Source organism: Protopterus annectens, chromosome 5.part1 (genome assembly GCF_019279795.1).
Source record: "Protopterus annectens isolate FY-2018-M chromosome 5.part1, PAN1.0, whole genome shotgun sequence".
NCBI lineage: Eukaryota > Metazoa > Chordata > Ceratodontiformes > Protopteridae > Protopterus > Protopterus annectens.
This window is the reverse complement of record NC_056736.1, coordinates 569,135,080-569,159,477: the sequence shown is the minus strand read 5'-3', so window position 1 is coordinate 569,159,477 and position 24,398 is coordinate 569,135,080. Positions and strand designations below refer to the sequence as shown.

The following is a 24,398-nucleotide window of genomic DNA, read 5'->3' as shown; positions in this document are numbered from 1 at the left end:
TAATGGCTGGTCAAGTGAGACAATAAAAGTGGCATTAAACAAGGAGGTCCAGCCAGGAGTATTCTAATTTACATTAATTATGAATGTGTTCATAACCAAGATAAATTTAATATTGGAGGAAGCTAAATAATATACACTAGAAGGAATTCAGATTCTAGTAATGTTCTGTTATGCGGACAATCTGGTATTCGTTGTGAAAAATAAAGAATGGATGAGTATAGCTATTAAGACACTTTTTAAACACCTTTATTGAATTATCTGTTTACTATCTTATTTTTGAAAAATCACTTGATCAAGTGATGACTCAAAAAAAATACTGAAAAGAAAAACATTGCCAAGGTAAAATGGCGAAAACAGTAATGTTGACACATCCATATTTGACATTGGCGACATTACCCAATGTACTTTGTAGTCCAGTGATTTACAACCAAAGTTTTGCAGGGGGCAAGCCCCCCTGCATCTCCCCATGTGGGGGACTGTGCCCCCACACCCCCTGCTACTTGTTTATACAAACTCAGAGATTGCACTATAGTGAGGAAAAGAGGACTTTTTCCGATTCTTACTGTAGTGTGATCTCCAAGCAGAATGCCAGCCTCACAACAACGAATGCACACTAGCATTCACTGTTATGGACTCGACCATTTTCAGTTTGGCATTATGAGAACTGGAAAACAGCCTTTCAACCATTTCAGTTAGAGTGGCTGCCATTCGAAAATGTGATTGTAAACCAAATTATCACTTGTGACATAGACACATTTACATTTATATAAAAGTAAACAAACTGTATTAACAAATTAAAATTAACAAACATTATGCTTCACATATGTTGCTATATGTCATATAACCTCAGCAACATTACATAATTTATTCAATTCCTGCCCCCTTTTTTAAACAAGAAACATGTTTATTAAATCATCACTTGAGACATAAACAGTTGTACATTTATATAAATGAAAACAAACCACACAGACACAATCCTAGTTGCAAGCATTTTACATCACAAACCATAATGACACACTCCCAGTTGCAAACTTTATACATCACGTGTAATCTACCTAATCATTTCCGTGTAATCTACCTAATCATTTTCAATCAGACATTTTATAGCTCATTTAAGTCCTGCCTTCTTGCAAATCTTATTCCTCCCTTGTATATATTCTTCCCACAATTCCCATTTTTCCTGTGTAGTTTGCTCCTGTCTTGTTCTAAAGATCTCAGTTCCAGTTGTTTTATCTCTGTTACTGTATTCACTACTTCTAATGTAGTTGGTTTAGATTTTGATTTCCATTTTCTAGAAAGTGCTTTTTTTTTGGCAGCCACCATAATTAAAGACAGCAAGGTCTCACCATTTATAGGCAGTTCAGATGCTGTATCATAGCTCAAAAATATCATCTCCCTTGTCACACCAGTCTGCCCACTGAGCATCTCCGACAATGCATCCCGCTGGAATCCGTAAAGTCCGCCATCTCACTGCACTCCCAGAACATATGTTCCCAATTACGTCTTTCTTCTCTGTCACACCTCCAACATTTGCTGTCTACCTGAGATAGAATTCTCTGGAGTCTACTTGGGGTATAAAAATATCTATGTAAACATTTCCAAGCAAAAATCCTAAATCTTCTAGATTTTGTTGCATATTTCAGAGACATACATATAGCCTCCCATTGTTTCTTTATTAATTGCTTATCCAATCTCACTTTCCAGTCCTTTCTAACCTCCTCTGATTGTTCTTATAGTTATCATGCAGTATTTTATATGCTCTACTAACTATTCCTTTTTTAATGGCAGCTTCTGTGTATCTGAGTATTATGTACTAAAAACTCTACCAGTGCTGATCTTTCATTTAGGACCCCTATTTCTTTCTCTTTGCCTATACTCTGATATCAATCCATGATAGGGATGACAATCTCTAACCTGCAGTCCAAATAAATTCTTGGCATTTTCCCATTCTGTCATCTTTCCCTCTCTAGTTATTTGCTCCTAATACCTTGGTTCCTTTGCCAGTTTTCTCCAATAAATTTCAGTCCCTCTTGCCTATTATCTATATCCCTAATTGCAGTCATCCCTATTGGCAAAATGTCCTTTCTCCATGCCTGTGTTGGCTTACTTCTTAGAATACTTTCTCCTACTTTGTGGAGAGACATGGAAGAGCTCTCTGATCATGTAGCCCAGGCCGGTATGACCCTGACCCTGAGTTGCATCCTGCCCTCACCAAGAATGATGCCACAGAATAAAGAAAAAATGATCAATTTCAACAATTGGCTAAGTTTCTGGTGTCATTCAAAGGGGATCCAGTATCTGTCCGCCTGGGATGACATGCTCGACAAGCCACATTGCTTCGCAAGAGATGGCTTGCACCTGTCACCCTTAGGCTTTCGAATACTGGCCAAGGCACTTGCCTCCCCCATAGTGCCTTTTTTAGGCAAGGCTCAAAAGACAAACCCACCACCATAAATAGCACAAGTAACCAAAAACTGCGGGTAATGCTACTCAACACCAGAAATTTAAACCTCAAAATGCACGCACTCGAGGCACTGCTCAGTATGGAGAACATCGACATCTGTGCAGTAACAGAAACCTGGTTTAAGGCTCCTGAGAGCACCCCCAGCACTACTAGGCTATAACTGATACCATACCTTTCAGCCACAGAACCAGGATCGAAACACAAAAGGCGGGGGTGTATCCATATTCATCAAGGATACCCACACCTCCAGGTTAGTGGTGCAGCACAATGCATCAGAGATCATCCATGTGCAACTAACAATGGTCAAAACTGCAATCCAAATTGTTGCTTGCTACAGACACCCACCATGACCCAAGACTCCCATTCCACATTTCTGGAGACACTGGGAAATATGAAGGTCCTACCAAACACCCTAATAATAGGTGATTTCAATTACCCAAACATAAACTGGGGGAACTACTCAAGTACTAACTCCCTTGCCCAACACTTCCTAGAATTTATAAACTCAAATGCCCTGGATCAACTGGTCAACACCCCCCACCAGAGGGAAGAGCATATTGGACCTGGTCATCACCAACATGGGTGACTGGTGTTCCACACTGGAGGTCAACCCCTGGCTGGTTAGATCAGACCATAAACTAATCACTCTGGATATCCACATTCCGCCCCCACCCCCAATCAAGCAAACCACTGTGAAAAACTTTTCAAAAGCAAACTTCACATTACTTAAGACCAAGATGGAAAGGTTCACAGCCCCCATGCTAAAGGACAATGCTGTCCAAGCTGCTGAAATCTTTACAAAGGCACTCTATGAGCATCTGCAGGAATGCATGGATCGTGCTATCCCAAGTAAAACCAAGACTCACTCCTCCAAGAAAAGGAAACCAGTCTGGTGGACCCCTGCCATAAACAAGCTATACAACAGAAGGAGGAAACTAGTACAGAAAAAGAGTAAAACCCCAAGAAGGAAAGACATCCCTGATCAGTATCAGCAAGAAACTATGATCCCTCATTAAATCATCCAAGGCTAGTTTAGAAAGAAAAATTGCCAATGACTCCAAAGATATCCACAAAGCGTTCTTTAGCTATGTCAAGAACCTAAATGGAAACTCTCAGATCTGGTGTGAGTTAGTGCAGAATGGCACAAAATACACTGAACTGACTGATATTGCCAACATTCTGGCAGACAGGTTTAGTGCAAACTTCACCCCCTCTCACCAGGGCCTATGACCATACCAGAAGAATGTAGGGCCCCGTCAATCACCATCACACAGGTTAAAATAGCCCCATCCAAAGCCAAAAACACAGCTTCAATGGGACCAGACGGTGTCCCAGGCTGTGTCTTAAAAGAGCTCCAAAATGAACTAACCCCTCACCTAAACACATTGTTCAAACTCAGCCTCTGTACAGGCTATGTACCCACAGAGTGGTGCACAGCAACAGTTATCCCACTCCACAAAGGTGGAGCCACAATGGACCCCGAGAACTATTGCCCTATAAGCCTGACTAGCCTTGTCTGCAAGGCTATGGAGCGCATCATCATGGAACTCATTAACAGAGACATTGGGAACCCCCAAACCTTGGACCCTACCCAGTTTGGCTTTATTAAGGGCAGATCATGCCTCCTAAACCTGGTGGACTTCTTTGAGATAGTTACCAAGGCATTAGACAAGGGAAAGGAGGTCCACACAGCCTACCTAAACCTTGCAAAGGCTTTTGACACCTTCCCCATTCTAGTATTATAGACAAGTTCACCAGCTTGAACATAAACCCCAACTTCACGAGATGGTTTGCAAACTAGTTAATGGATAGAACCCACATGGTGAGAGTTGCAGGCTCTACGTCCGACTCTAAACCGGTTACAAGTGGCATCCTCCAGGGCTCAGTCCTAGGACCCCTCCTGTTCGGTATATACTTCTCATAGGTACAGGCAAGCGTAGGAAGACTATGGCTGACCAAGTTCGCAAACGACTGCAAACTAGGGGCTATAATTGATTCTCTGGCTGATACAGACACCCTCCAGAAGGGTCTCACTGAGATGGATACCTGGTGTCAAAATCATGGCCTCAAGCTAAATGCCAAAAATTGCATAGTCATCCCCTTTGGAAAAAATAAAGTACCCGCAAACTACCGCATATGCGGTAGTCCCCTAAATACAGAAAATGTAATAAGGGATCTGGGGACCCAAGTAAATAGTAATCTCTCCTTTGATAATCATATTGCTAAGGTGGTTAGAAAATCCTTCTGTGTGGCCCACTTAATCACAAAAGGGTACACATCTAGAACAAAAGAGGTTAATGTGCCTCTCTACTCCTCACTCATTAGACCCATCATAGAATACAACGCCCCATCTGGGATGTACCTTACAAGACACCTGCAACAGCTGGAAAAACCACAAAAGTACCTCATCAAGAGGATTACTAGCCTCAAACAGATGCCCTATGCAGCCCAACACAAGAAACTCCAGCTGTACTCTGTTGCATACCGCTTACTCAGAGGTGATCTCTGCCTGACATACAAGGCCATGTCCAACCCAGAATTGATGGACTTGCTCCACCTAAAAAAAATCAAATCCCAGAGAGCCACACGCTCTAGAGATATCAACCTCACCACAACGATAAATAGGACATGCTGGAGGGATAGATTCCTGTCCCAAAGACTCCCCATGCTTTGTAACAGGATTCCAATATACATCAGGTAGAGCCCCTCACTAACACTCTTCAAGAGAAACCTTGACGGGTGGATGGGAAACAGAAAATTTATCCCGGGATCACTGCAGTGGCTCTGCTGGACAGTGGCGCAGGGAACTAATGGCTCTGCCGGACAGAGGCACAGGGAGCTAATCTAAGGGGGTGGCGAAAGCCAACACATTCTGGCTAAGCTTATAAATGCCCTTGGGCAGATAGCCTAGTACTTACCTATGAACCTATAATATTCTTAATGATTATTGCCATTTTCCTTAAAGGTCTGCATTCAAAATCCCAGTCTCTCAGTGTTTCTTGAGCTCCCCCCTTGTTTCAACATCATCCCTTTCCACTTTGAATTATAGTTTTCTGCTTGGGCTCTGTAAAGGAGCCTTAACTGTGTAACTGAACTACTCCTTCAAATTAGGTAATCCCAGTCCGCCCTGTTCTACTTGAAGAATCCGCTTATTCCACTTGACCCGTGCCATCATCCCCTCCCAAATAAAGTCCTTCAGCTCTATATTAATTGCTATCCACAACTTCTCCTCTGGTTGATAAAAATATGCCTGAGCTGTGTATAAGACTAAAGGGACTAAAAACATGTTCTCTTCTTGTATCTTACTATCTATATCCATATAACAAAGCTTCAATTTTCTCAGTTTTTGTATTATCTTTTGTTTAGTCTCTTCCCACAAATCCTTAGTTCCCACAACAGAATCATTTTTAATCCATACTTCTAAGTACTTCATTTTATCATGTCCCTATAAATAAGGATATTGTTGAACCATTGTCTTTGTCAGTGGTTCTAAATATCATGTAAATAACAAAGGGGAAAGAAGAAACCCCTGCCTGGTTCCTCCGCTCAAGCAGAAATTATCAGAAAGGACCCCACTGACTAAAATTCTTACCTCTGATCTCTCATATAGCCTCCTAATCAACCTTATATTTTTTTTTCAGGAAATGCAAGTGCTTCCATTGCCCTGCTCATAAAGTCTCAGCTTACTCAAGTGCTTCTCTGCATCAAGACCCACCAACAGCAATGGTATTTTTTTACATTCTGCTTCCCTCTGGATCATCAGTGTTCTGTTAATGTCAAATGTTTGCCTCCTGCCCACAAAACCACATTGATCCATATCTTTCAATTCTGGCATTATTTTTGTCATTCTTTTAGCCATTATAGACATGAAGACTTTATAATCATGGTTTAGTATTGGAATGGGTCTGTATGATGTTGGGTCTGATAATCTTTACCCTCTTTAGGTATTACAGCTACCACTGCTTTCTTAAAGGATGTTGGTACTTCTCCTCCTCTTAAAATACAGTTAATCAAAACTTTCCAGATCTTAATAATTTTTTTCTCTTCTAGCTTCCAAACTCTTTAGGAATATCATCTGTTCCTGGAGACTTTCCTGTAGATTGTATACATAGATTATACATCACAATTTTATCTCATCTCCTTCTATCCTAACGATTAGTAATTAAGCCTCATCTACCTCTAACCTTATATTTAATTCTTCCATAAACATTTCCATTTGTATCTTTTCTTGACTTCCACATTTCTCTGCTTTATACAGACATTCATAGAATTTCCAAAATATTTCTAATACCTGTAAAGGAACTCGTTACCTTCCCTGTTATGAGCTCCCTAAGCTTGGCAACAGCCCTTTCTACTTCCTGTTGCCTGAGTCTGTGTGCTAAAAAGTTTTTGTGCTCTAGTGTTATTAAAAAAAAAACTTTGCTTAACAGCAATCTTTCTAAACTCATGCATATTATCAAAGTAATCCCTTATTTTCTGCTTAGCAGTTTGCAGTTGCTCCTGTTCTTGTTCTGTGAGATTCCCCATATTCTGTAATACTTTAACATTTCTCAGTCCCTCTAAATAATTCTTGTTACTTCTTAACCATAGCTCCCTTTCTTTTTCCAACCCTATTTTTAAACTCCACCATAATTTTATCTCACTCCCTAGCTATATTTTCAAAAAAAAAATTCCATCCTCTCTAATAGCTCCTGAGTAATCTCCACTACCCATTCCTTAAATTCCTCTCTTTTCAACATGTAGGTGCGAAAGTGCCAGTGTCTCATTTTTATTTCATTATCGTGTGTTTTTATTTTAGTTCTTATTGATGCACAATCTGAAATAGTTATTGGGTGTGGGTATCAAGACCTTTAATTAAATGCACATGTTCTTGTGAACTGTAAATTCTGTCTAGCCTAGCCCGGTTTTTATATCTTGGGGAATAAAATGTAATTTCACTCTGAACTCCTGTTACTAAATTCACATCTTTCATACCAAATATTTTCATAATTGTTTTTCAAAAATCTACCCTCCTTTGTTATACTTTCCCTTCTTGGCCCCCCAGACAGCTTCACTGCTGCAAATCACATTCCAGTCTTCATCTTTAAGTAATATTTTTTGCTGAAAACTGATTTTTTTTTCCCGGAATTGTCTTAAGCTTCATTATACCAGTTTTGTGTGGAATATAAATATATGCCAGTGTAATCCTTCTCCCTTGCCAGTAGCCCCTTAGCACTACAAATTTTCCATTATCATTTTTTTATTCTCTTATATCACTATTGTAGCTCCTCTTGCAATTAATATAAGTACCCCTGTTTCCTTTATCCCAAGTGTTCCACTGAATAACCATCCTAAAACATTTCTTTATCAAATGTACATGTGCAGTTCTAAGTGTGTCTCCTGTAACATAGCTATTTGCACTCTGCATTTGTAATATTGTTCACTACTCTCTCTTTTTTGTATTTATCTGTGAGACCATTGACATTTAAAGACATTACAGAAAGCATCATTGCATTAAAAGGTTATTATTCCCACCATTTATGTATAACACCTTTTTTGTTAAATGTGTATCTCACCTTCTTTCTTGCTGGTTGGGATCAGAGCTGATCCTCGGCTCCGACTCAGCCATCTTCAGTAGCTTGAGAGCTGTTTACTGGCTCGAGGCTACCCCTTATCCCATAATGCCTAGCGATAGCTACCCAGATCTCGTTTGCCACTTCAGCTGCGAGGGTGCCATTTTTCTGGCTCAGGCTGGTATATTTAGCTTTTTGTGTAAACTTTCCTTCTAAATTTAAATTCTTTTTTAGTATTTTTTTCTATTTAGAATAGTTATACTTGTTACTATTATTTTTTCTTGTATCTCATCCTTGTGTTAGAACTCGTTTAAGTTAGAGAGTTCTCCCCACCCCTCCCCCATCCCTAGGTTAGTTGTTTAACTTAGAGGCTCACCTTTTTCTCTTTTTTCTCTTATTGTTATAACAAAAAAATGTAGTTAGCATAGTACTGGTGTGTTTGTCCATTGGTGTGTGTGTAGTTCCAGCTTTTGTGCTACATGCATACACTGTTTGACAGGTTGAAGTTTTATACAGTTGTTTCTTGTCATATCCATTTGAGTCTATGTCACATCTTACAAAACTTTTTGTTTTATTGAAAGCCCTCAAACAAAAAAGACATGCAAATACCTCCTAAAACTTAATACTAACAGACAAAACTAAGTACTTCTTCAATTATTGGTTTTACCCTCCTAATAGGAAAAAAGTCCCAAACTGACAGCCACACACTTAGACTTGAGTTAACCTAAAAGAAGGGTTATACATGCTAGAATGCATGGTGCAGCCTGTGCTTCTACTAACTGCTAATTGGTTTTGTCATAGCTTTATAGCTCTTCCAGCTGGGGAAAACTCCTGAATGCTTTCAGAGAACATTATGTCCTAGTCAATTTCTCTTTTCTTTTTTTCATCAGCCAATCATTCTCCACCAGACTGTAGCCAATTTCTCTTTATTAGCTTTTCTCCATGGAGACACACGATCCAGACAGCCAGTTTCTCTTTATCAGATTGTTTCTATGGAAACATGAAAATTATCGAAGAATTGCTACTAAGCAAACTAGTATTTGCTAGAAAAAAGCCTCATAATATTCAATATTTTTGTCATTTACTTGCTCTCTTAAATCTTGTTACCAAATTAATCTAAGGTCCTTAATCCAGTCATTTCCCTGTGCAAGAATGAGAAAAGGCACATTAGTTGTTCTGTTGTTATGCTTTTTAACCAGGCTATTTTTTTCTCTTGTCATGCTTTTTAACCAGGCGTTTTCTTTTACATTGTAGTGCCTACATTTCTTAAAACTGAACAAGAATAAAGAGAGGAGAAGAGAGAGAGAAAAGAAAAAACAGCAGCACTAGTTTATAATCCCTATTACACTTAAAAAAACTGAGAAAACTTTACTTTATAGCATGTAAAGAAAACCACACACCACAAAATTAGTACTATTTAAGAAAAATAATTGTTGCTTACAGTTAACTTTCTCCCTCATCTTCCACTCCACAAAGAACTTTTCCATACATTAATAATATGAAATAGGGCATATGCTTTAAAGTTCCCCACAAGTCCAACAAATTTTGAAAAAGTGCAATAGTTCCAGATTTTCTTCTATCGTATTTCACAAATATAATTATTAAATTGTAAACCCACATTGTTACTGGTTTTATTCCTTTTCATCTCCATCTCCCAAATCCTGTCTCTGCTTAATTTCCAATGCACTCTAGATTTTCTAGTCAACTCTCATGCTCCCATCCTTCTGTACTTTTCCATTGAAACACTGGACAAGGTTTCACAGGTACAGGTTCTCTCTGGTCTTTATTACTAGAAGAACAAGAAGCAGAACCTCATTGTGTTTCACAGCTTACTTTTTGTTGGACATCTTTTGTATTTCCTCCTCAGCATGTACTTGATCAAAAAATGATTTTGTCCCTTCATGGAAGAATACCTTGAAGATAGCTGGGTACAGACGTTTGAATCTCACACCTGCTTCTGGACATTGCTTGAATAGTGGAATAGATTTGATCCTCTTCTACCTGATATACAATCAGTAGTCATTTTCCACAAACACTCTGCTGTCTTCCACTTTTAGTATTTTGTCCTTCTGCCACAGTTTTGTCAAAATCAACTCCTCCTGATGGTAGGATTACATCTTTATTATTTAAGGTCCAGGTTGCTTTCTCATAGCCAGGTTTGGCACATACACAAGATATGCCCCTTCAACTAACAACTGCTGTGGAATATCAGTCCAGTTGTATATTTGTGCTTTCATAAAATTAATGCAGTCTGTTCCTTCCATCTTCTCTGGTGTCACTGGAAATCTCAAGTTTTTCCTACATGCTCTTTCCTCTATTATTTTTTTTAAACATCTCTTCCTGAGCAGTCTCATATTCAGCCAGCCTTTTCTTCATTTCACCCTCTAAGTTTTGCAACTTTAGCACCTTATGTAAATATCTGTTTAAAGCTTCTTCAATTTTTTCCAATATTTTGTGGTTTGTGTTGATGTACTCCATCAGTGTTTCATTTATTTTAACCAGGTCTGTGTGCAGTTATCTTGTATCTTTCTCAAGGTTACTGGAATTCATGTCTGGAGATTGCATTGCTTTTTGCTGAGCAACTGCAGAACTTTCCCCAGTCAGTGTGTCTTCCTCACTTTTTGCTGAACAACTGCAGAACTTTTCCCAGTCAGTGTTTCTTCCTCACTTTTTGTAGCTGATTTTTTTTTTCCAGGTCCTCTGTGTTTCTCTTTTCCTGGTATCCAGGCAGTACACTAACTAGCCAGTTATTAAAATGTACCCGTAAATACAAGTATACTGGCCTTTTCTACTGAGTTTCTGCTTTTATACTGGGAGAGCTAGAATTAAGCTATTACTCAATGTGCAGCGATCTTGCAAGACAACCATTAAGACACTTGACAAAGAATTAAGAGTGTAAGGTTTAAGTATTAATGAGGAAAAGTATAAAGGACTGGGATTCTCAGGAAAATAAGAGGTATTCAATTTAATAAAGAAGATATAGAAATTTTGGGAATAAGGTTTGGTAGCGAGCAGCAGAGGGTGACACAGTGGAAGGACATGATACTTAAAATAAGGAATATTTGTATATTTTGGAGAGCATTTAAACTTAGATATAGATAAATGCCTGCTTAATTCAGTAATATTAGGTAAGGTGGTACATTAGCAAGTGTGTTTATGATACCATTGGAATGTGAAAAATAATTACTGAATGTCTTATTGACATTTATATGGGGATGTAGATTAAATCCTATTAAAAGAGGAATTCTTTATGTTACAAAAAAGGAAGGAGGTTTGGGTTTAATAAACCCAATTGTATTTACAGAGTCATTGAATTTCTATAAAATATTGACAGGAATGAGGGAAAAAGGAAAATTAATAAAGATAGAGGAAAAATATAAAGTAATAAGGGAAAAAGCTTAAATGTTTAAAAAAGTAAAGGAATTACTTGTATAGAAATTAAACTATATCAAGAGAAAACATTATTATGGAATATTGATTTAAGTGCAACAGAAAAGAATATGAAAGAATGGAATGAACATGTAATGAGAACATTTTTATATTTACCCTTGGAGGCACTTAGGAGAAAAAAAGTAAAAGCTGTAAAAGTTAGAATAAAAAGATATGAAACATATGTGGAGTGTGTAGATTTTTTGTAGTGGTTGTCTATAAATAGGCTTCCATTGAAGGCAAATATGCCACATAAAAAATAAAAGATAGAGTTTGTATAGCATGTAGGGAATTAGAGACCACTGAACATGATTTTCTGAAATGTAAAAGAGTATATCAATTGTGGGAAGAAATATGTGGGAAAGAATGTTTAAAAGGATTGAAAAATGTTAAAATGTATAAGTATGGACATGATAGAATATGGATACTATGAAAATATGAAACAAAATTATGTAGACTTGATGAAAAATTGTTTTGTATAATGTGGACTGTCTGGAATGAAAGAATGAATGAGATAACATTTAATGGGAAATGGGTACTGTCAGAAATTTCATGGAAAATAAGATTTTGGTTGAGGAAAATAGAGTGGGAGGGTTAAAAAATTGAAAATATAAGAGTTAGTTGAGTGTAAGTAATTGTAAATGAGCTGTAAAATTTGTGTATAGAATGTATATATTTTATATTTTGAATTATAATAAAAGGCCCCTACTCATCATTGTTGTGAGTGGGACCCATTTTGCAAGAGCACTTCCTGTTTCCATTCCAGGTGCAGAGGCAGCCCAGAGAAACATGGTGGCAGATGGAGAGAGAAGGAGATGATGGAGAGATGAGAGAAGTTGAGAAGAAAGCAGAAATCAAGACCACAGAATGTGTGCAGGGTTCTGAGGAGATCTTTCAAAGAAATCCATTTGATGAAGATGTGTCAGCAAATGATATATTTATAATTACAACCCTCCAGTTGGGAGGGTTGTGGGATGTGGGATAATTTACTTAAAGAAATGATGATACAGAGTGAACTAGAAAATGAAGATGTTTCCTGGGGGGACATTATGGATAAAATAAAGAAGGTTGCTGTAGAGACAATCCTGAAGAATATTGGTGAGACGGAAACAAAAATGTATGCAGAGAAAGTAAGAAAAGGCAGAAGCGAGTAACATAAAAGGAGCCAGAAGAAAATAAAAAAAAAATCAAAGTATGTGGTAAATATTCAAAGTAAAGAAGACAAAGAAATTGACAGGTATGAAGTATGGAGCAATTTAATAGCTCTTTTGGATGTAAAAGCACATGGGCTGAAAACATTTATTCTTATTAACAGAGACATTTTGTGACAGTATAGTTGAAACTGTTCTTTCAATGGAAAATGTTCTTGGAAAATATAAATAAAGACTGTGGAATCTTTGTGATAAAATCATTTAACAAGGAAACAAAAAAAAAGAAAATTAATTTGCAGTTTTAAACAGAGGTAGAAATAGACTTTGAAAGGACATTTGAAAACTTTATGTAAAGAGGTACTAGACATTGCAAAAGTTTGTGCTAAAAATGAAAGACAAAAACATATCCATATACCAAACATAAATGTGGAGGGGACAGAGGCATTGTAAAATATTGGGGACAACCCAAAACATGTTTTTTTTTTTTTTTTGTGAAAAAGGACATCTGATAAGTAACTGTAACAAAAGCAAATGTTATTTTTGTGGAGAAATAGGATATGATGCAAAAAATGTGAATTGCAAATTTTATAAATCTAACAAAATTAGACATTTATAAATGGATTGCAAAACTGAAAATGAGTAAGGAAAAAAGAGAAGAAATTTTAGTAGTAGTAAAATAGAATAAATATTAGATGAGAAAAAATAATAAAGATGATGTAAAAGAAGGTTCTGAAATAAGTGATGAAGAAATAAATTGGGATGTAGTAAAAGAAAAACAAATTTTATTGGTAAATGGGTAAAATACAGAAAAAGACAATTTAAAGGGATAAGTACAAAAGAAACAAGAAAGGAAATGGATGGAAAAGAATATATACAGCTAATGTTTCAGGGTTGATGTAATGGTTAAGGCGTTTGACTGACAGACACAAGATACAGGGTGTGATTCTCGTGTCTGGGAGGGAAATTGGCTTATTAAGAAAGCTAGCCTAGTAATTAGCTACAAGCTTATCAAACAGTGAACCTAAGGAAACAGGAAAATAAAAATTTGAGTGCTTTCTGTAAATGTGAATAGTATTAAGAATATTGAAAGAAGACTAGGGATTTTGGATTGCTGTAACTTATATGACATAGATGTAATTGTATTAGAAGATGCAAGATTTTTAGAAAATATGAAATGATTACAAACAGAGAAACTTTGGGGAGGAAAGATGGTCTGGAATTTGGGAAATTAGATTTTCTGGTATAGCCATATTTTGTAGAAATACAGTCAAAATATTATATGTCAGCCACGGTGGTGCAGCAGTTAGCATTGTCACCTCACAGCAAGAGGTTCTCCGATTCGATTCTCCGCTGGAGCACCTTCACTGCAGAGTCTACATGTCCTCTCTGCCGTCAAGTTTTAAAGACATGCAGTAGGTCTGTGTGTGTGTGTGTGTGTGTGTGTGTGTGTGTGTGTGTGTGTGTGTGTGTGTGTGTGTGTGTGTGTGTGTGTGTGTCTGTCTGTCTGTCTGTCTGTCTGTCCATCTGTCTTCTGTGAAGGTCGGGCTGGCAACTCAACACTGTAGAAACTCCACTGCCAATCAATTTGCAGACCGGCGATTTGCCCTAACAGGAGAAGCCGAAAGATGATTCACAGTTAAGATGTTATATGTAAGTTTAAGAAAAATGTGAAGATTAACTATTGTAGATTTAAAATGAAAAGAAGATGCATATAGAATTATAACATTATATACTTATAATAATTTTAAAGAAAAGAAAAGCTTATTTTATCAGATTTTTGACTATGTGCTGATAAATATGAATATTATAATAGGAGACTTCAATTATGATTTAAGAGGGAAGTGTGAAAAGAAAGGAAATGATATAAGAAAAATGTTAGAAGTTGAAAGATGTGGTAAGTTCAACTTTGGGACAAACATTTATAGACTTACAAAAGCGGTGTGCATGGAACTGAAATAGATTGTTATAGTATCCAACTTTTTAGTTGTAGGAGAAGGGAAGGTAGTTGAAACAGAATTTTCTGATCATCTTTCACATGGCTAGAGATAGAGATAAAGGAAAACAAGGAATGTATAAAATAGGCAAAGGAATAAAAAAGATAAATGAGAAAGCATGGAATGAAGAAGGAAGTAGGTTATTAATACAGTTTTGGAACAATCATATTACTGTGAGAACATTTTATAAAAATTGGTCTGAATGGTGGATGATATTTAACAAAAAAATATATATTTTTTTACAGTGGCAATATATTGTGTGAAAAGTAGAGAAAGAAAGAAAAATGTAAAAGAACATATATCAATCTAAAACCCGAAAATGTTATCAAAAATAACCAATAATCAACTAAAGGATAGTATTGGAATCAGGCAGTCACCAACCAAATAGCCATAAAAAATACGGGTCTATATTAAATCAGCAAACGCTTAAAAAAAGCGGATGCTGATTTTTCAACCCCATGTAAGCAAAAGCTTACAATCCAGAACACTCGGAACAGGGGGAAAAAATCACTGTTCCTCAAAAAATAAAAATAAAAACTTCAAAACATTACAAAAAGTGGGGGGCTGTGCCTCCCACACCCCCCTATATAAATATACCAACTCTGAGATTCCACTACAGTGAGGAAAACGGCAAAGTAATGGAGGCAGCCAAGCAATTTCTTTCACAGGAAAGAAGTCGCTTATATGCCGTTTCGCTATTTTGCTTTTTCGTGCTTTCAAGTTCGATCAAGACGCATTTGAAGGATTGCGTCTTTGATTATATCATAAGAACCCAAAAATACTTTATTAAGCTCTTTCGTTCTATTAGTAGGACTTCATCAGAATACAGTGTTAACATCATGCCTGTTCCAGTTTGTGTAGGAATGGTGTTCGGAGAAAACCATTAACATTATTAATTATCCAATGAAAACTTAAAAAAAAAACTTTTCATATTGCTCATGAAATACAGAAAGTGTATTATAACCTATAATAAACAACTGACCTTGTATATAAAATGTTGTACATTAAAACAGGAGGAACAACCTAACCTTAAATGTAGACATGTTCATAAGCAACTCAAATGTTACAATTTCAAAGCATTTAATTTCAACAGTGGATGGTTGGACAAAAAAATTATTTAGTCCTGGGGTGTTATAATTTAACCTAAGCTGCCAGAAAAGTTCTTTATGTTCCAATCTTAATTGCCATTCCCCTCCCCAGAGGTTAAGGATAACCTTTTCTAGTATACCCAACTGAAACTTGTCAAACTGTGTGCAGCATATGGAATGTTTATATAATGCATTATTATCATTCTTATTTTTTATATCATACAGGTGCTTGTATATTCTTTTCCTTAGATATAGGAACATAGGAAGAGTTTTCATTGGATAATTAAGTAATTTGTAATTTTAATTGTTTCCTGCCAACACCATTTGTATATAACATGGAAAAGGCAGGATGTTAACATTGTATTCTGATGAAGTCCTACTAATAGGATGAAAGCTCTTGATAAAGTATTTTTTGTGGTTATTTAGCTGGTGACCACTTGATTCCAACATTATCCTTTAGCAGATTATTGAATAAATGAACATATAAAGGTGCATTGGAAGACTTAGAACATAATGATAGAAAGTACTTTGACAGAAAAAGAATTATATGAAAAAAATCTATAAAAAATACAAGAATTGTTACATGAGCAAAGATATTATTAACAAAACAAAAGAGAAGTAACAAGTAACTTAAGCAGATTAGTAAAGGAATTTGGGTACTGTAATGAGAGAAAAATGTAAATGGAGAAATAGAAAGAACTCTGGAAAAGATTATGAATAGCGTAATATAGTATGTACAAGAAATGTTTAAAGAAAAGAAGAAGTTGGTGAAAAACCATTGAAAGTAAAAAAGTTAACAGAAAAAGAGAACAAAAAGTTGGAAAAGGAGATTTCTTTAAATGAGCTAGGACCAGATGGAATAAGGTATGAAATGTATACAAATTTGAGGGATTGGCAAAAAAAATGTAAGGCTTTGAATGAATGGTTAAATGAAGGTTTTATGTATAAAGAATTATATAGTGGAATGCTTAAATTCCTATGGAAGAAGGAAGATAGAAGACAATTATAAAAAAATGGAGACAGTATTGAATAGTAATAATAATAATAAGATCTTTGTGAAAATAATACAAAAGAGATTTGAAACTAAAATGAAAAATGGTATGGAATATAATAGTATAAAGGAGAAGGGTTGGCAAAAATTATTAATGATAGAGAAATTGTGAATGATATTATGAATAGAAAAGAAAACACTGCGGTGGTGGTGCTGCGGTAGCGTTGTCGCCTCACAGTAAGACGTAGTCCTGTTCAATTCTCAGCTAGAGCGTCTTCTGTGTGGAGACATGTGTGAATGGGCGTACCTTCGTTGAAGGCTGTGCATCAGAGCTGGCAACTCGGCACGTAAAAATCTACTGCCAATCATTAGCGGACCGGAGTTCCGCTGTGGTGACCCCTAACTGGGAAAAGCCGAAAGACACAACATTATGAATAGAAAAGAAAAAGTGGAAATCATGATAGGAGACCTTAATAAGGCATTTAATACAACTGGACATGAAATCTCATGGGTAATAATGAAAAAATATAAGACAGGAAATTATGTATGTCAGCATATAGTAATAATAAAGTAAAAATATTTGTAAATGGCTGGTTAAGCCAAGAGGTACATATGAAGAGTGGTGTAAGACAAGAATGTCTGATAATTTGTATGCTCTTTGCATTGGTTTTAATGTGAAATAAATCACAAAATGAAGGAGTGGGGTATATAACACTTGAAGGGTTAAGAATTCCATTTCTGTTAACATATGCAGATGACATAATTATTCTTCTTCTTTCGGCTTTTCCCAATTAGGGGTCGCCTCAGTGGATCACCTGTCCACTCATGATTGGCAGTGGAGTTTTATGGTGTCGAGTTGCCAGCCCGGAGCCCAACCTTCCACAGAAGGCACACACACACACACACATGGCCAATTTAGTGTGTCCAATCCACCTACAGCATGTCTTTGGGATGTGGAAGGAAACTGGAGCACCCGGAGGAAACTCACGTGACCACAGGGAGGACTTGCAGACTCTGCACAGAAGGCACCCCAGCCGAGGATTGAACCGGAGAACCTCTTGCTGTGAGGCGGCAACGCTAACTGCTGCACCACCGCGGCCACCTGCAGATAACATTATAATTGCAAAAAGCAAAATTGGGATAAAAGAAGTAGCCAATCTACCTGATGTAGGCAGCCCTGAGATGGTTTAAAGTCCCAGAAACACTTGTAAAATTAGTGCAGGCTATTTGCAAGGACCCATTGACACAAATATGAAGAGTGTTCAGGCTCACAGTGGGTTTCCCAGTGGGAGTGGATGTACATCAGGTTCAGCAATAACTGTTGTTTGTACTGGTGAGGTACTACATTAGCAAACAGGTCTGAGGAGGCATATTAACAAAGTTGCTGTGTGCAGGCAATGTGGCATTACAGGCAGACTGTGAACAATAACTTGGTCAAATGATAGGGGAAATAGAATGCAAAACTAAAGGCACATGGGATGAAACTGAGTCCAGAAGGGCTGTTATAATGGCAGCAAGTGGAGGAATCAGAATGAGCTGAAAACCTAGATAGAAGGGAAAATAGTGGAACAAGTTACTAACTTCAAGTACTTGGGAGGGGTGGTTGAGGAGAAGGGAAGTATGTATGGGGAGATCAGATATAGAATCAGAGGTGCTAAAGCCAACTGGTACATAGTGGCTGTGTATGACAGAAGAATGCCAAAGAAGCTGAAAAGAAAGGTGTACAAATCAGTGGTGGACCAGTACTACTGTATGGTATAGAAACCTGGGAAGTGAAGGCAGAGCAGTTGAGGAAGTTAGGGATGATGGAGCTCAAGTGCCTGAGATGGGTGGTAAGGTGCATACTGGGACAGATAAAGAAATAAGGACATCAGAAGCCCATGTAGCTCTAATTGCAGACAGGAAGAAGACAAGAGATGGATGGTTTGTGTGAGAGAAGATTTGTGATAGTCAGGCATGACTGTCAAAGAAGGTAGAAGAGTTGCATTGAATCTTGAGAGATAGTGACAGTTGACATGACATCCTGACCCCATTTAGAAAATGGGAAAAAGGGGGTTGATGACATCCAGGATTTGATCCAACTGTGGGGAACACCTCAGATCTGTTTTCCTCCATTCACAAAAACGAGTGAAAAATTATGTTCTGAGACATGTTGCAAGGAGGCATGGAACTAGATACATTCTCATTCCCTTGGATTAGGGTGTTATTGTTTGCCTTTTTACTGATATCCAGGATCATTGTGAAAATTGAGAATATGTTGACTGCTTTCTGGCTCGGGCAACAGTGGTTCTCCCTTCTTTTGGAAATGGCCAAGGACAATTACCACAAGCTTCCTGACAGATTGGGTCTTCTCACACAAGACAGGGGTTGTTTGATACACCCCAACTTCAAACAACTTCAGCTGACTGCCTGGACGATAGAATTGTAGTACCTTTTAAGCACCTATTTTCTGAGGATGTTAAGCAAGTATTAAAGTAGACAATGAAAATTGCTACTTTTTAGTTGGAGCCACATTAAGAACCTCTTAAAGCTACCATTTCCCTGATTCTACAATATTTGTATGAGTTATTAGTCTCTGCCCTCTCTTATTCCTTGAGTTGTAACCTGTTTTGTGGGTGCACCATCCAAGACCCCGAATGAAAAGAATTGCTGTTTTGGTTTTGGAACCTAAGTTATGTCCTGAAAAATCTCACACAAGCTCCCTTTGATTCAGCAGGCAGTGCACAAGTAAAGTTTTTGATCTGAAAAACTGCTGTATTAATAGCTATTACCTCAGAAAAGAGATTTTCAGAACTGCTTTGTTGTGTAAGGAGCCTTTTCAAGTCTCCCATGAGGATAGGGTCAGCCTGGGAACAAATCTATCCTTGATGCCCAGAGTTGTGATTGTACAGTTACCTGTTTTTCCCACAGCTACAAAATATGAGAAAGAATCTTAGACTCCCTGAATGTGCTCAGACAAATAAGGGCAATGAAAAATCCAGTCAGGTGCTACCAAAAAGTGGAGAAGCTTTGTCCAAGTCAGCTGTATCTAAATGCTGGCACGTTGTACACATTTTTGTTACCTCTTCCAAGGTAAACACTTGGTAAGCACTGTCAAGGCTTATAATACTAGGGTCACAGCTATGACTGTGGCATTCCTTCAAGCCATTGTAGAGACAGCCTCTTGGACATCTTCTCACACCTTTTCAAAATACTTACAGATTGGACATTAATTCTAGGGCTAGAGCTGAGTCAGCTATAGCTACCCTAAAGTCCAGACTAGTCCAGTTAGTCTTTTCAGGCCATCTTCCTGTCATTCTGAAGCTCTAGGAATCACCATAGTTGTCAAAACTATTGCAACAGTGATCTAAATGAAGAACATAGCACAGCTGTGTAAAAAACTTCATAGTGGTGGAGCTTCAAGAAGTTGCAGTTTTTGGCAGACATATTTTATCATTGATATAAGTTTTCCACTGTCAAGGTACATCTAGCACTCATTTCTTACTCTCACCAGTGTTTTTACTGTTTCTCTCTGACTTCATTAAACGTTTGTTTAGCTTTCTTAAGAGGTGCATTCCTTTAAGACTGCCTCTAAGAGACCTAAGAGATCCCATTCCCCTTGGGATTGGAAATTCATCCTGGAGAAAATAATGCTGCTTCCCTGATTTCAAGTATTTGTCTTGGAAGACTGTCTTTTTGATAGCATTTACATAAGCCAAGAAGGGTTGCAGATCTTCAAGCCCTTTTTTCTAAAACCCCCCATATTTTATTTCATGAAGGTAGTGTGTTTGCACACTGATCCTTCTTTCTTGTCCTTTGTCACTATGGAAATTAACCCTAACCATTCTGTTTAATCTGTCAGTATTTTTTATTTTGCATTATTCTGACAAAGTATTTAGTGTACTATCTTGACATTCACCAGTGTAAGATTTATTATCAACAAAAATTAGTTATAAGAAAGGATGACCAGCTTTTTCTATATATTGTTACAGGCAGAGGTCGAAGTGTCCAAGGTTACTTTAGCAATGTGGTTTCCAGACTGTATCACCTCATATTAAAAGAAGTATAGTAAAATTTTACCAAGTGCGCCAAAAACTCATTCTGCTAGGGCTACAGCTACTTCATGTTTTTTTTTTCATTAATTCTTCTACTGGCAATGTCTTTGTGGCTGCAACCTGGTATTTTCTGCATACCTTTGTAAGACACTATGAGGTGGATGTGATCAGATGTGACCTGTGGTACTGCCATTCTTTGTGATATTGTGTCATCATAACACCAAAAATAGAAGTTGGGGACTCTGTCCTTTTTGTTGAGGTGAATGGGCTGGATCGTGTGAGATATTAAAGTTATGTACTTAGAAAATGTCAGATCTTTGCATATTCTATGTCCATTCATGTAGCCGTATATTGCATAAATTTTACATAATCTTTTTTTTTTTTTTCAAACACCTTTATTGAATTCACTTGTGACATTGGCAAATTTATATTCATATAAAAGTATTCAAACTATATTAGCATAACAAACATTATACTTCACATATATTGATATATATATATATATATATATATATATATATATATATATATATAAAACCTAAGCAGTATTACATAAATTATTCAATTCCTGCCTTTTGTTTTAGACAAGACACATCTTTATTAAACCATCACTTACGACATAGGCAATCATACATTTATATAAATGAAAACAAACCACATTGACACAATCCTAGTTGCAAACATTTTACATCACACACCATGCTGACACACTCCCAGGTGCAAACATTATACATCACTTATAGTCTACCCAATCTTTCTCACTCAAACATTACATAGCTGATTTAAGCCCTGCCACCTTTTAAACCTCATTCCTCCCTTGTATGTATTGTTCCCACAATTCCCATTTTCCTATGTAGTTTGCGCCTGCCCTTTTCTAAAGATCTCGATTCCTGTTATTTTATCTCTGGTACTAGTTCCAGTATAGTTGGATTAGATTTGATTTCCATTGTCTAGTAACTGCTTTTTGGCAGCCATCATTATTAGGCACAGCAAGGCCTTAACATGTCTAGGTAATTCCAATTCTATTTCATAGCTCTGAAAAATCATCTCCCTCATCAGACCAATCTTCCCACCCAGCATCTCTGACAGTGCATCCTGCAAGAAATCCCTAAAGTCCGCCAACTCACTGCACTCCCATAAAATATGTTCCAAGTTACCTCTTTCTTCCCCTTTAAACCTCCAACATTTGCTGTCTGACTGAGGAAAACTTCTGTGGAGTCTACTTGGGGTATAAAAATATCTACATAAGCATTTCCAGCAAAAATCATACATATTCTAGATTTTGTTGCATATTTGGGAGACGTATATTGTACATATATCCTCCCAGGGAGGCCACAGTGGTGCAGCGGTTGGCGTTGCCGCCTCACAGCAAGAGGTTCTCTGGTTCAATCCTTGGCTGGGGTGCCTTCTGTGCGGAGTCTGCATGTCCTCCCTGTGGTCGAGTTGGTTTCCTCCGGGTGCTCCGGTTTCCTCCCACAACCCAAAGACATGCTGTAGGTGGATTGGATACTCTAAATTGGCCCTAGGCGTAAGTGCATGCATGTGTGTGCCTTCTGTGGAAGGTTGGGCGCTGGTCTGGCAACTCGACACCATAAAACTTCACTGCCAATAATGAGTAGACAGGTTCATAGGTTCATAGGTTGGTACTAGGCTATCAGCCCTAGGGCCTATACAAGCCTAGCCATAACAATTCCCTGGCTATTTCTTCCCACATTAGTTAATTTCCTGGACCCCTGTCTAGCAGGGCGACTGACGTGATCCCTGGGGTGAATTTCCTTTCTCCCATCCAATCGTCAAGGTTCCTCTTGAAGAGGTCCAAAGAGGCACTCTGCTTGACATGTATGGGCAATCTATTCCAGAGTCTGGGGAGTCTCTGGGTCAGGAACCTATCCCTCCAGCATGTTTTGTTTATTGTGATGACAAGATTTAGATCCCTGGAGCGTGTAGCTCTGAGGGATTGGGATTTCTGTAAGTGTAGCATGTCCAAAAGCTCTGGATTTGACATGGCCTTGTATGTTAAGCAGAGATCGCCTCTGAGTAGACGATATGCGAAAGAGTATAGCTGGAGTTTTTTAAGGCGGTCAGCGTAGGGCATCTGCTTTAGGCCTGTGATTCTTTTAGTGACGTATTTCTGAGGCCTTTCCAGTTGTTGCAGATGTCTTGATAGGTACATACCAAATGGGGCGTTGTATTCTATAATGGGTCTAATGAGGGATGAGTACAGTGGTACAATGACCTCCTTTTTTCTGGATGAAAAGCCCTTCGTGATGAGGTGTGCCACATAGAAGGATTTCCTGACTGTTGTGGTGATGTGGTTATCAAAGGTGAGACCACTGTCCACCTGTGTCCCTAAGTCTCTTATCACACTTTCTGTGTTTAGTGTACTGCCACCTATATGGTAATTCATGGATACATGTTTTTTCCCAAAGGGGATAACAATACATTTCTTGGCATTTAGCTTGAGCCCATGGCTCTGGCACCAAGCATCTGTTTCTGTAAGGCCCTTTTGTAGAGTATCCACATCATTTGGGGTGATCCGCTGAAAGAAGAAGACTGTACATATATCCTCCCATTGTTTCTTTGTGAACTGCTTATCCAATCTCTCTTCCCAATCCTTTCTAACCTCCTGTGAATGATTCTTATAGTTATCCTGCAATATTTTATTTGCTCTACTAATTATTGCTTTTTTTAATGGCAGTTTCTGTTCTAGAGTCTATTAAAAATTCTACCAGTGCTGGTCTTTCGTTTAAAACCCCCCCTCCCCATTTCTTTCTCTTTGCCTGTACTCTTTTATCAATCCCTGATAGGGAAAGCAATTCTCTAACCGGCAGTCCAAATAAATTCTTGATGTCTTCACATTCTGTTATCTTTCCCTCTCTAGTTATTTGCTCCCAGTACCTTAGTTATTTTGCCAGTTTTCTCCAGTACATTCCAGCCCCCCCTCTTGCCTATTGTCTGTATCCCTAATTGCAGTCATCCCTATCGGCAGAATCTCCTTTCTCCATTCCCGTGTTGGTTTAGTTCTTAGAATACTTTCTGCTACTTTATGGATATAATATTCTGTATGATTATTGTTATTCTCCTTAAAGGCCTGCATCCAAAATTCCAGTCTCTCCTGTTTCTTGACACCCCCCCACCCCCGTTTCATCATCACCCCTTTCCATTTTGAATTATAGTTTTTTGCTTGTGCTGTGTACAGGAGTCTTAACTGTGTAGCTCTGAAATACCCCTTCAGATTGGGTAATCCCAGTTCACCCTGTTCTACTGGAAGAATTAGCTTATCCCACTCAACTCTTGCTATCTTCCCACCCCAGATAGACTTTCAGATCTTTATTAATTGCTACCACAACTTCTCCTCTGGTTGATAAAAATATGCCTGACCTGTGTATAAGACTGACAGGACTAAAAGCATTTTCTCTGCTTGTATCTTACTATCCATATCCATATAACAAAGCTTCCATTTTCACAGTTTTTGTATTATCTTTTGTTTAGTCTCTTCCCACATATCTTTAGCTGACACATTAGAATCATTTTTAATCCATACTCCATCATGTCCCCATAAATGTGGATATTCCTGAACCAGTTCATGCATGGGTACATAATTTACTGCAATTGTTTTAAGTTCATTAATCTTGTGTCCTGAAAAGATCTGAAATGGTCTCAAAATGTCCCCCAGCACTGTAATCTATTGTTCT

At 37.7% G+C, this 24,398-nt stretch overlaps 1 protein-coding gene across 1 annotated transcript in view; it reads left to right on the top strand.

Annotated features, from left to right (window-relative positions):
- IFT88 (intraflagellar transport 88) overlaps positions 1 to 24,398 on the top strand; it is a 1,839,004-nt gene that overhangs the window by 954,927 nt on the left and 859,679 nt on the right. The window lies entirely within an intron of this gene.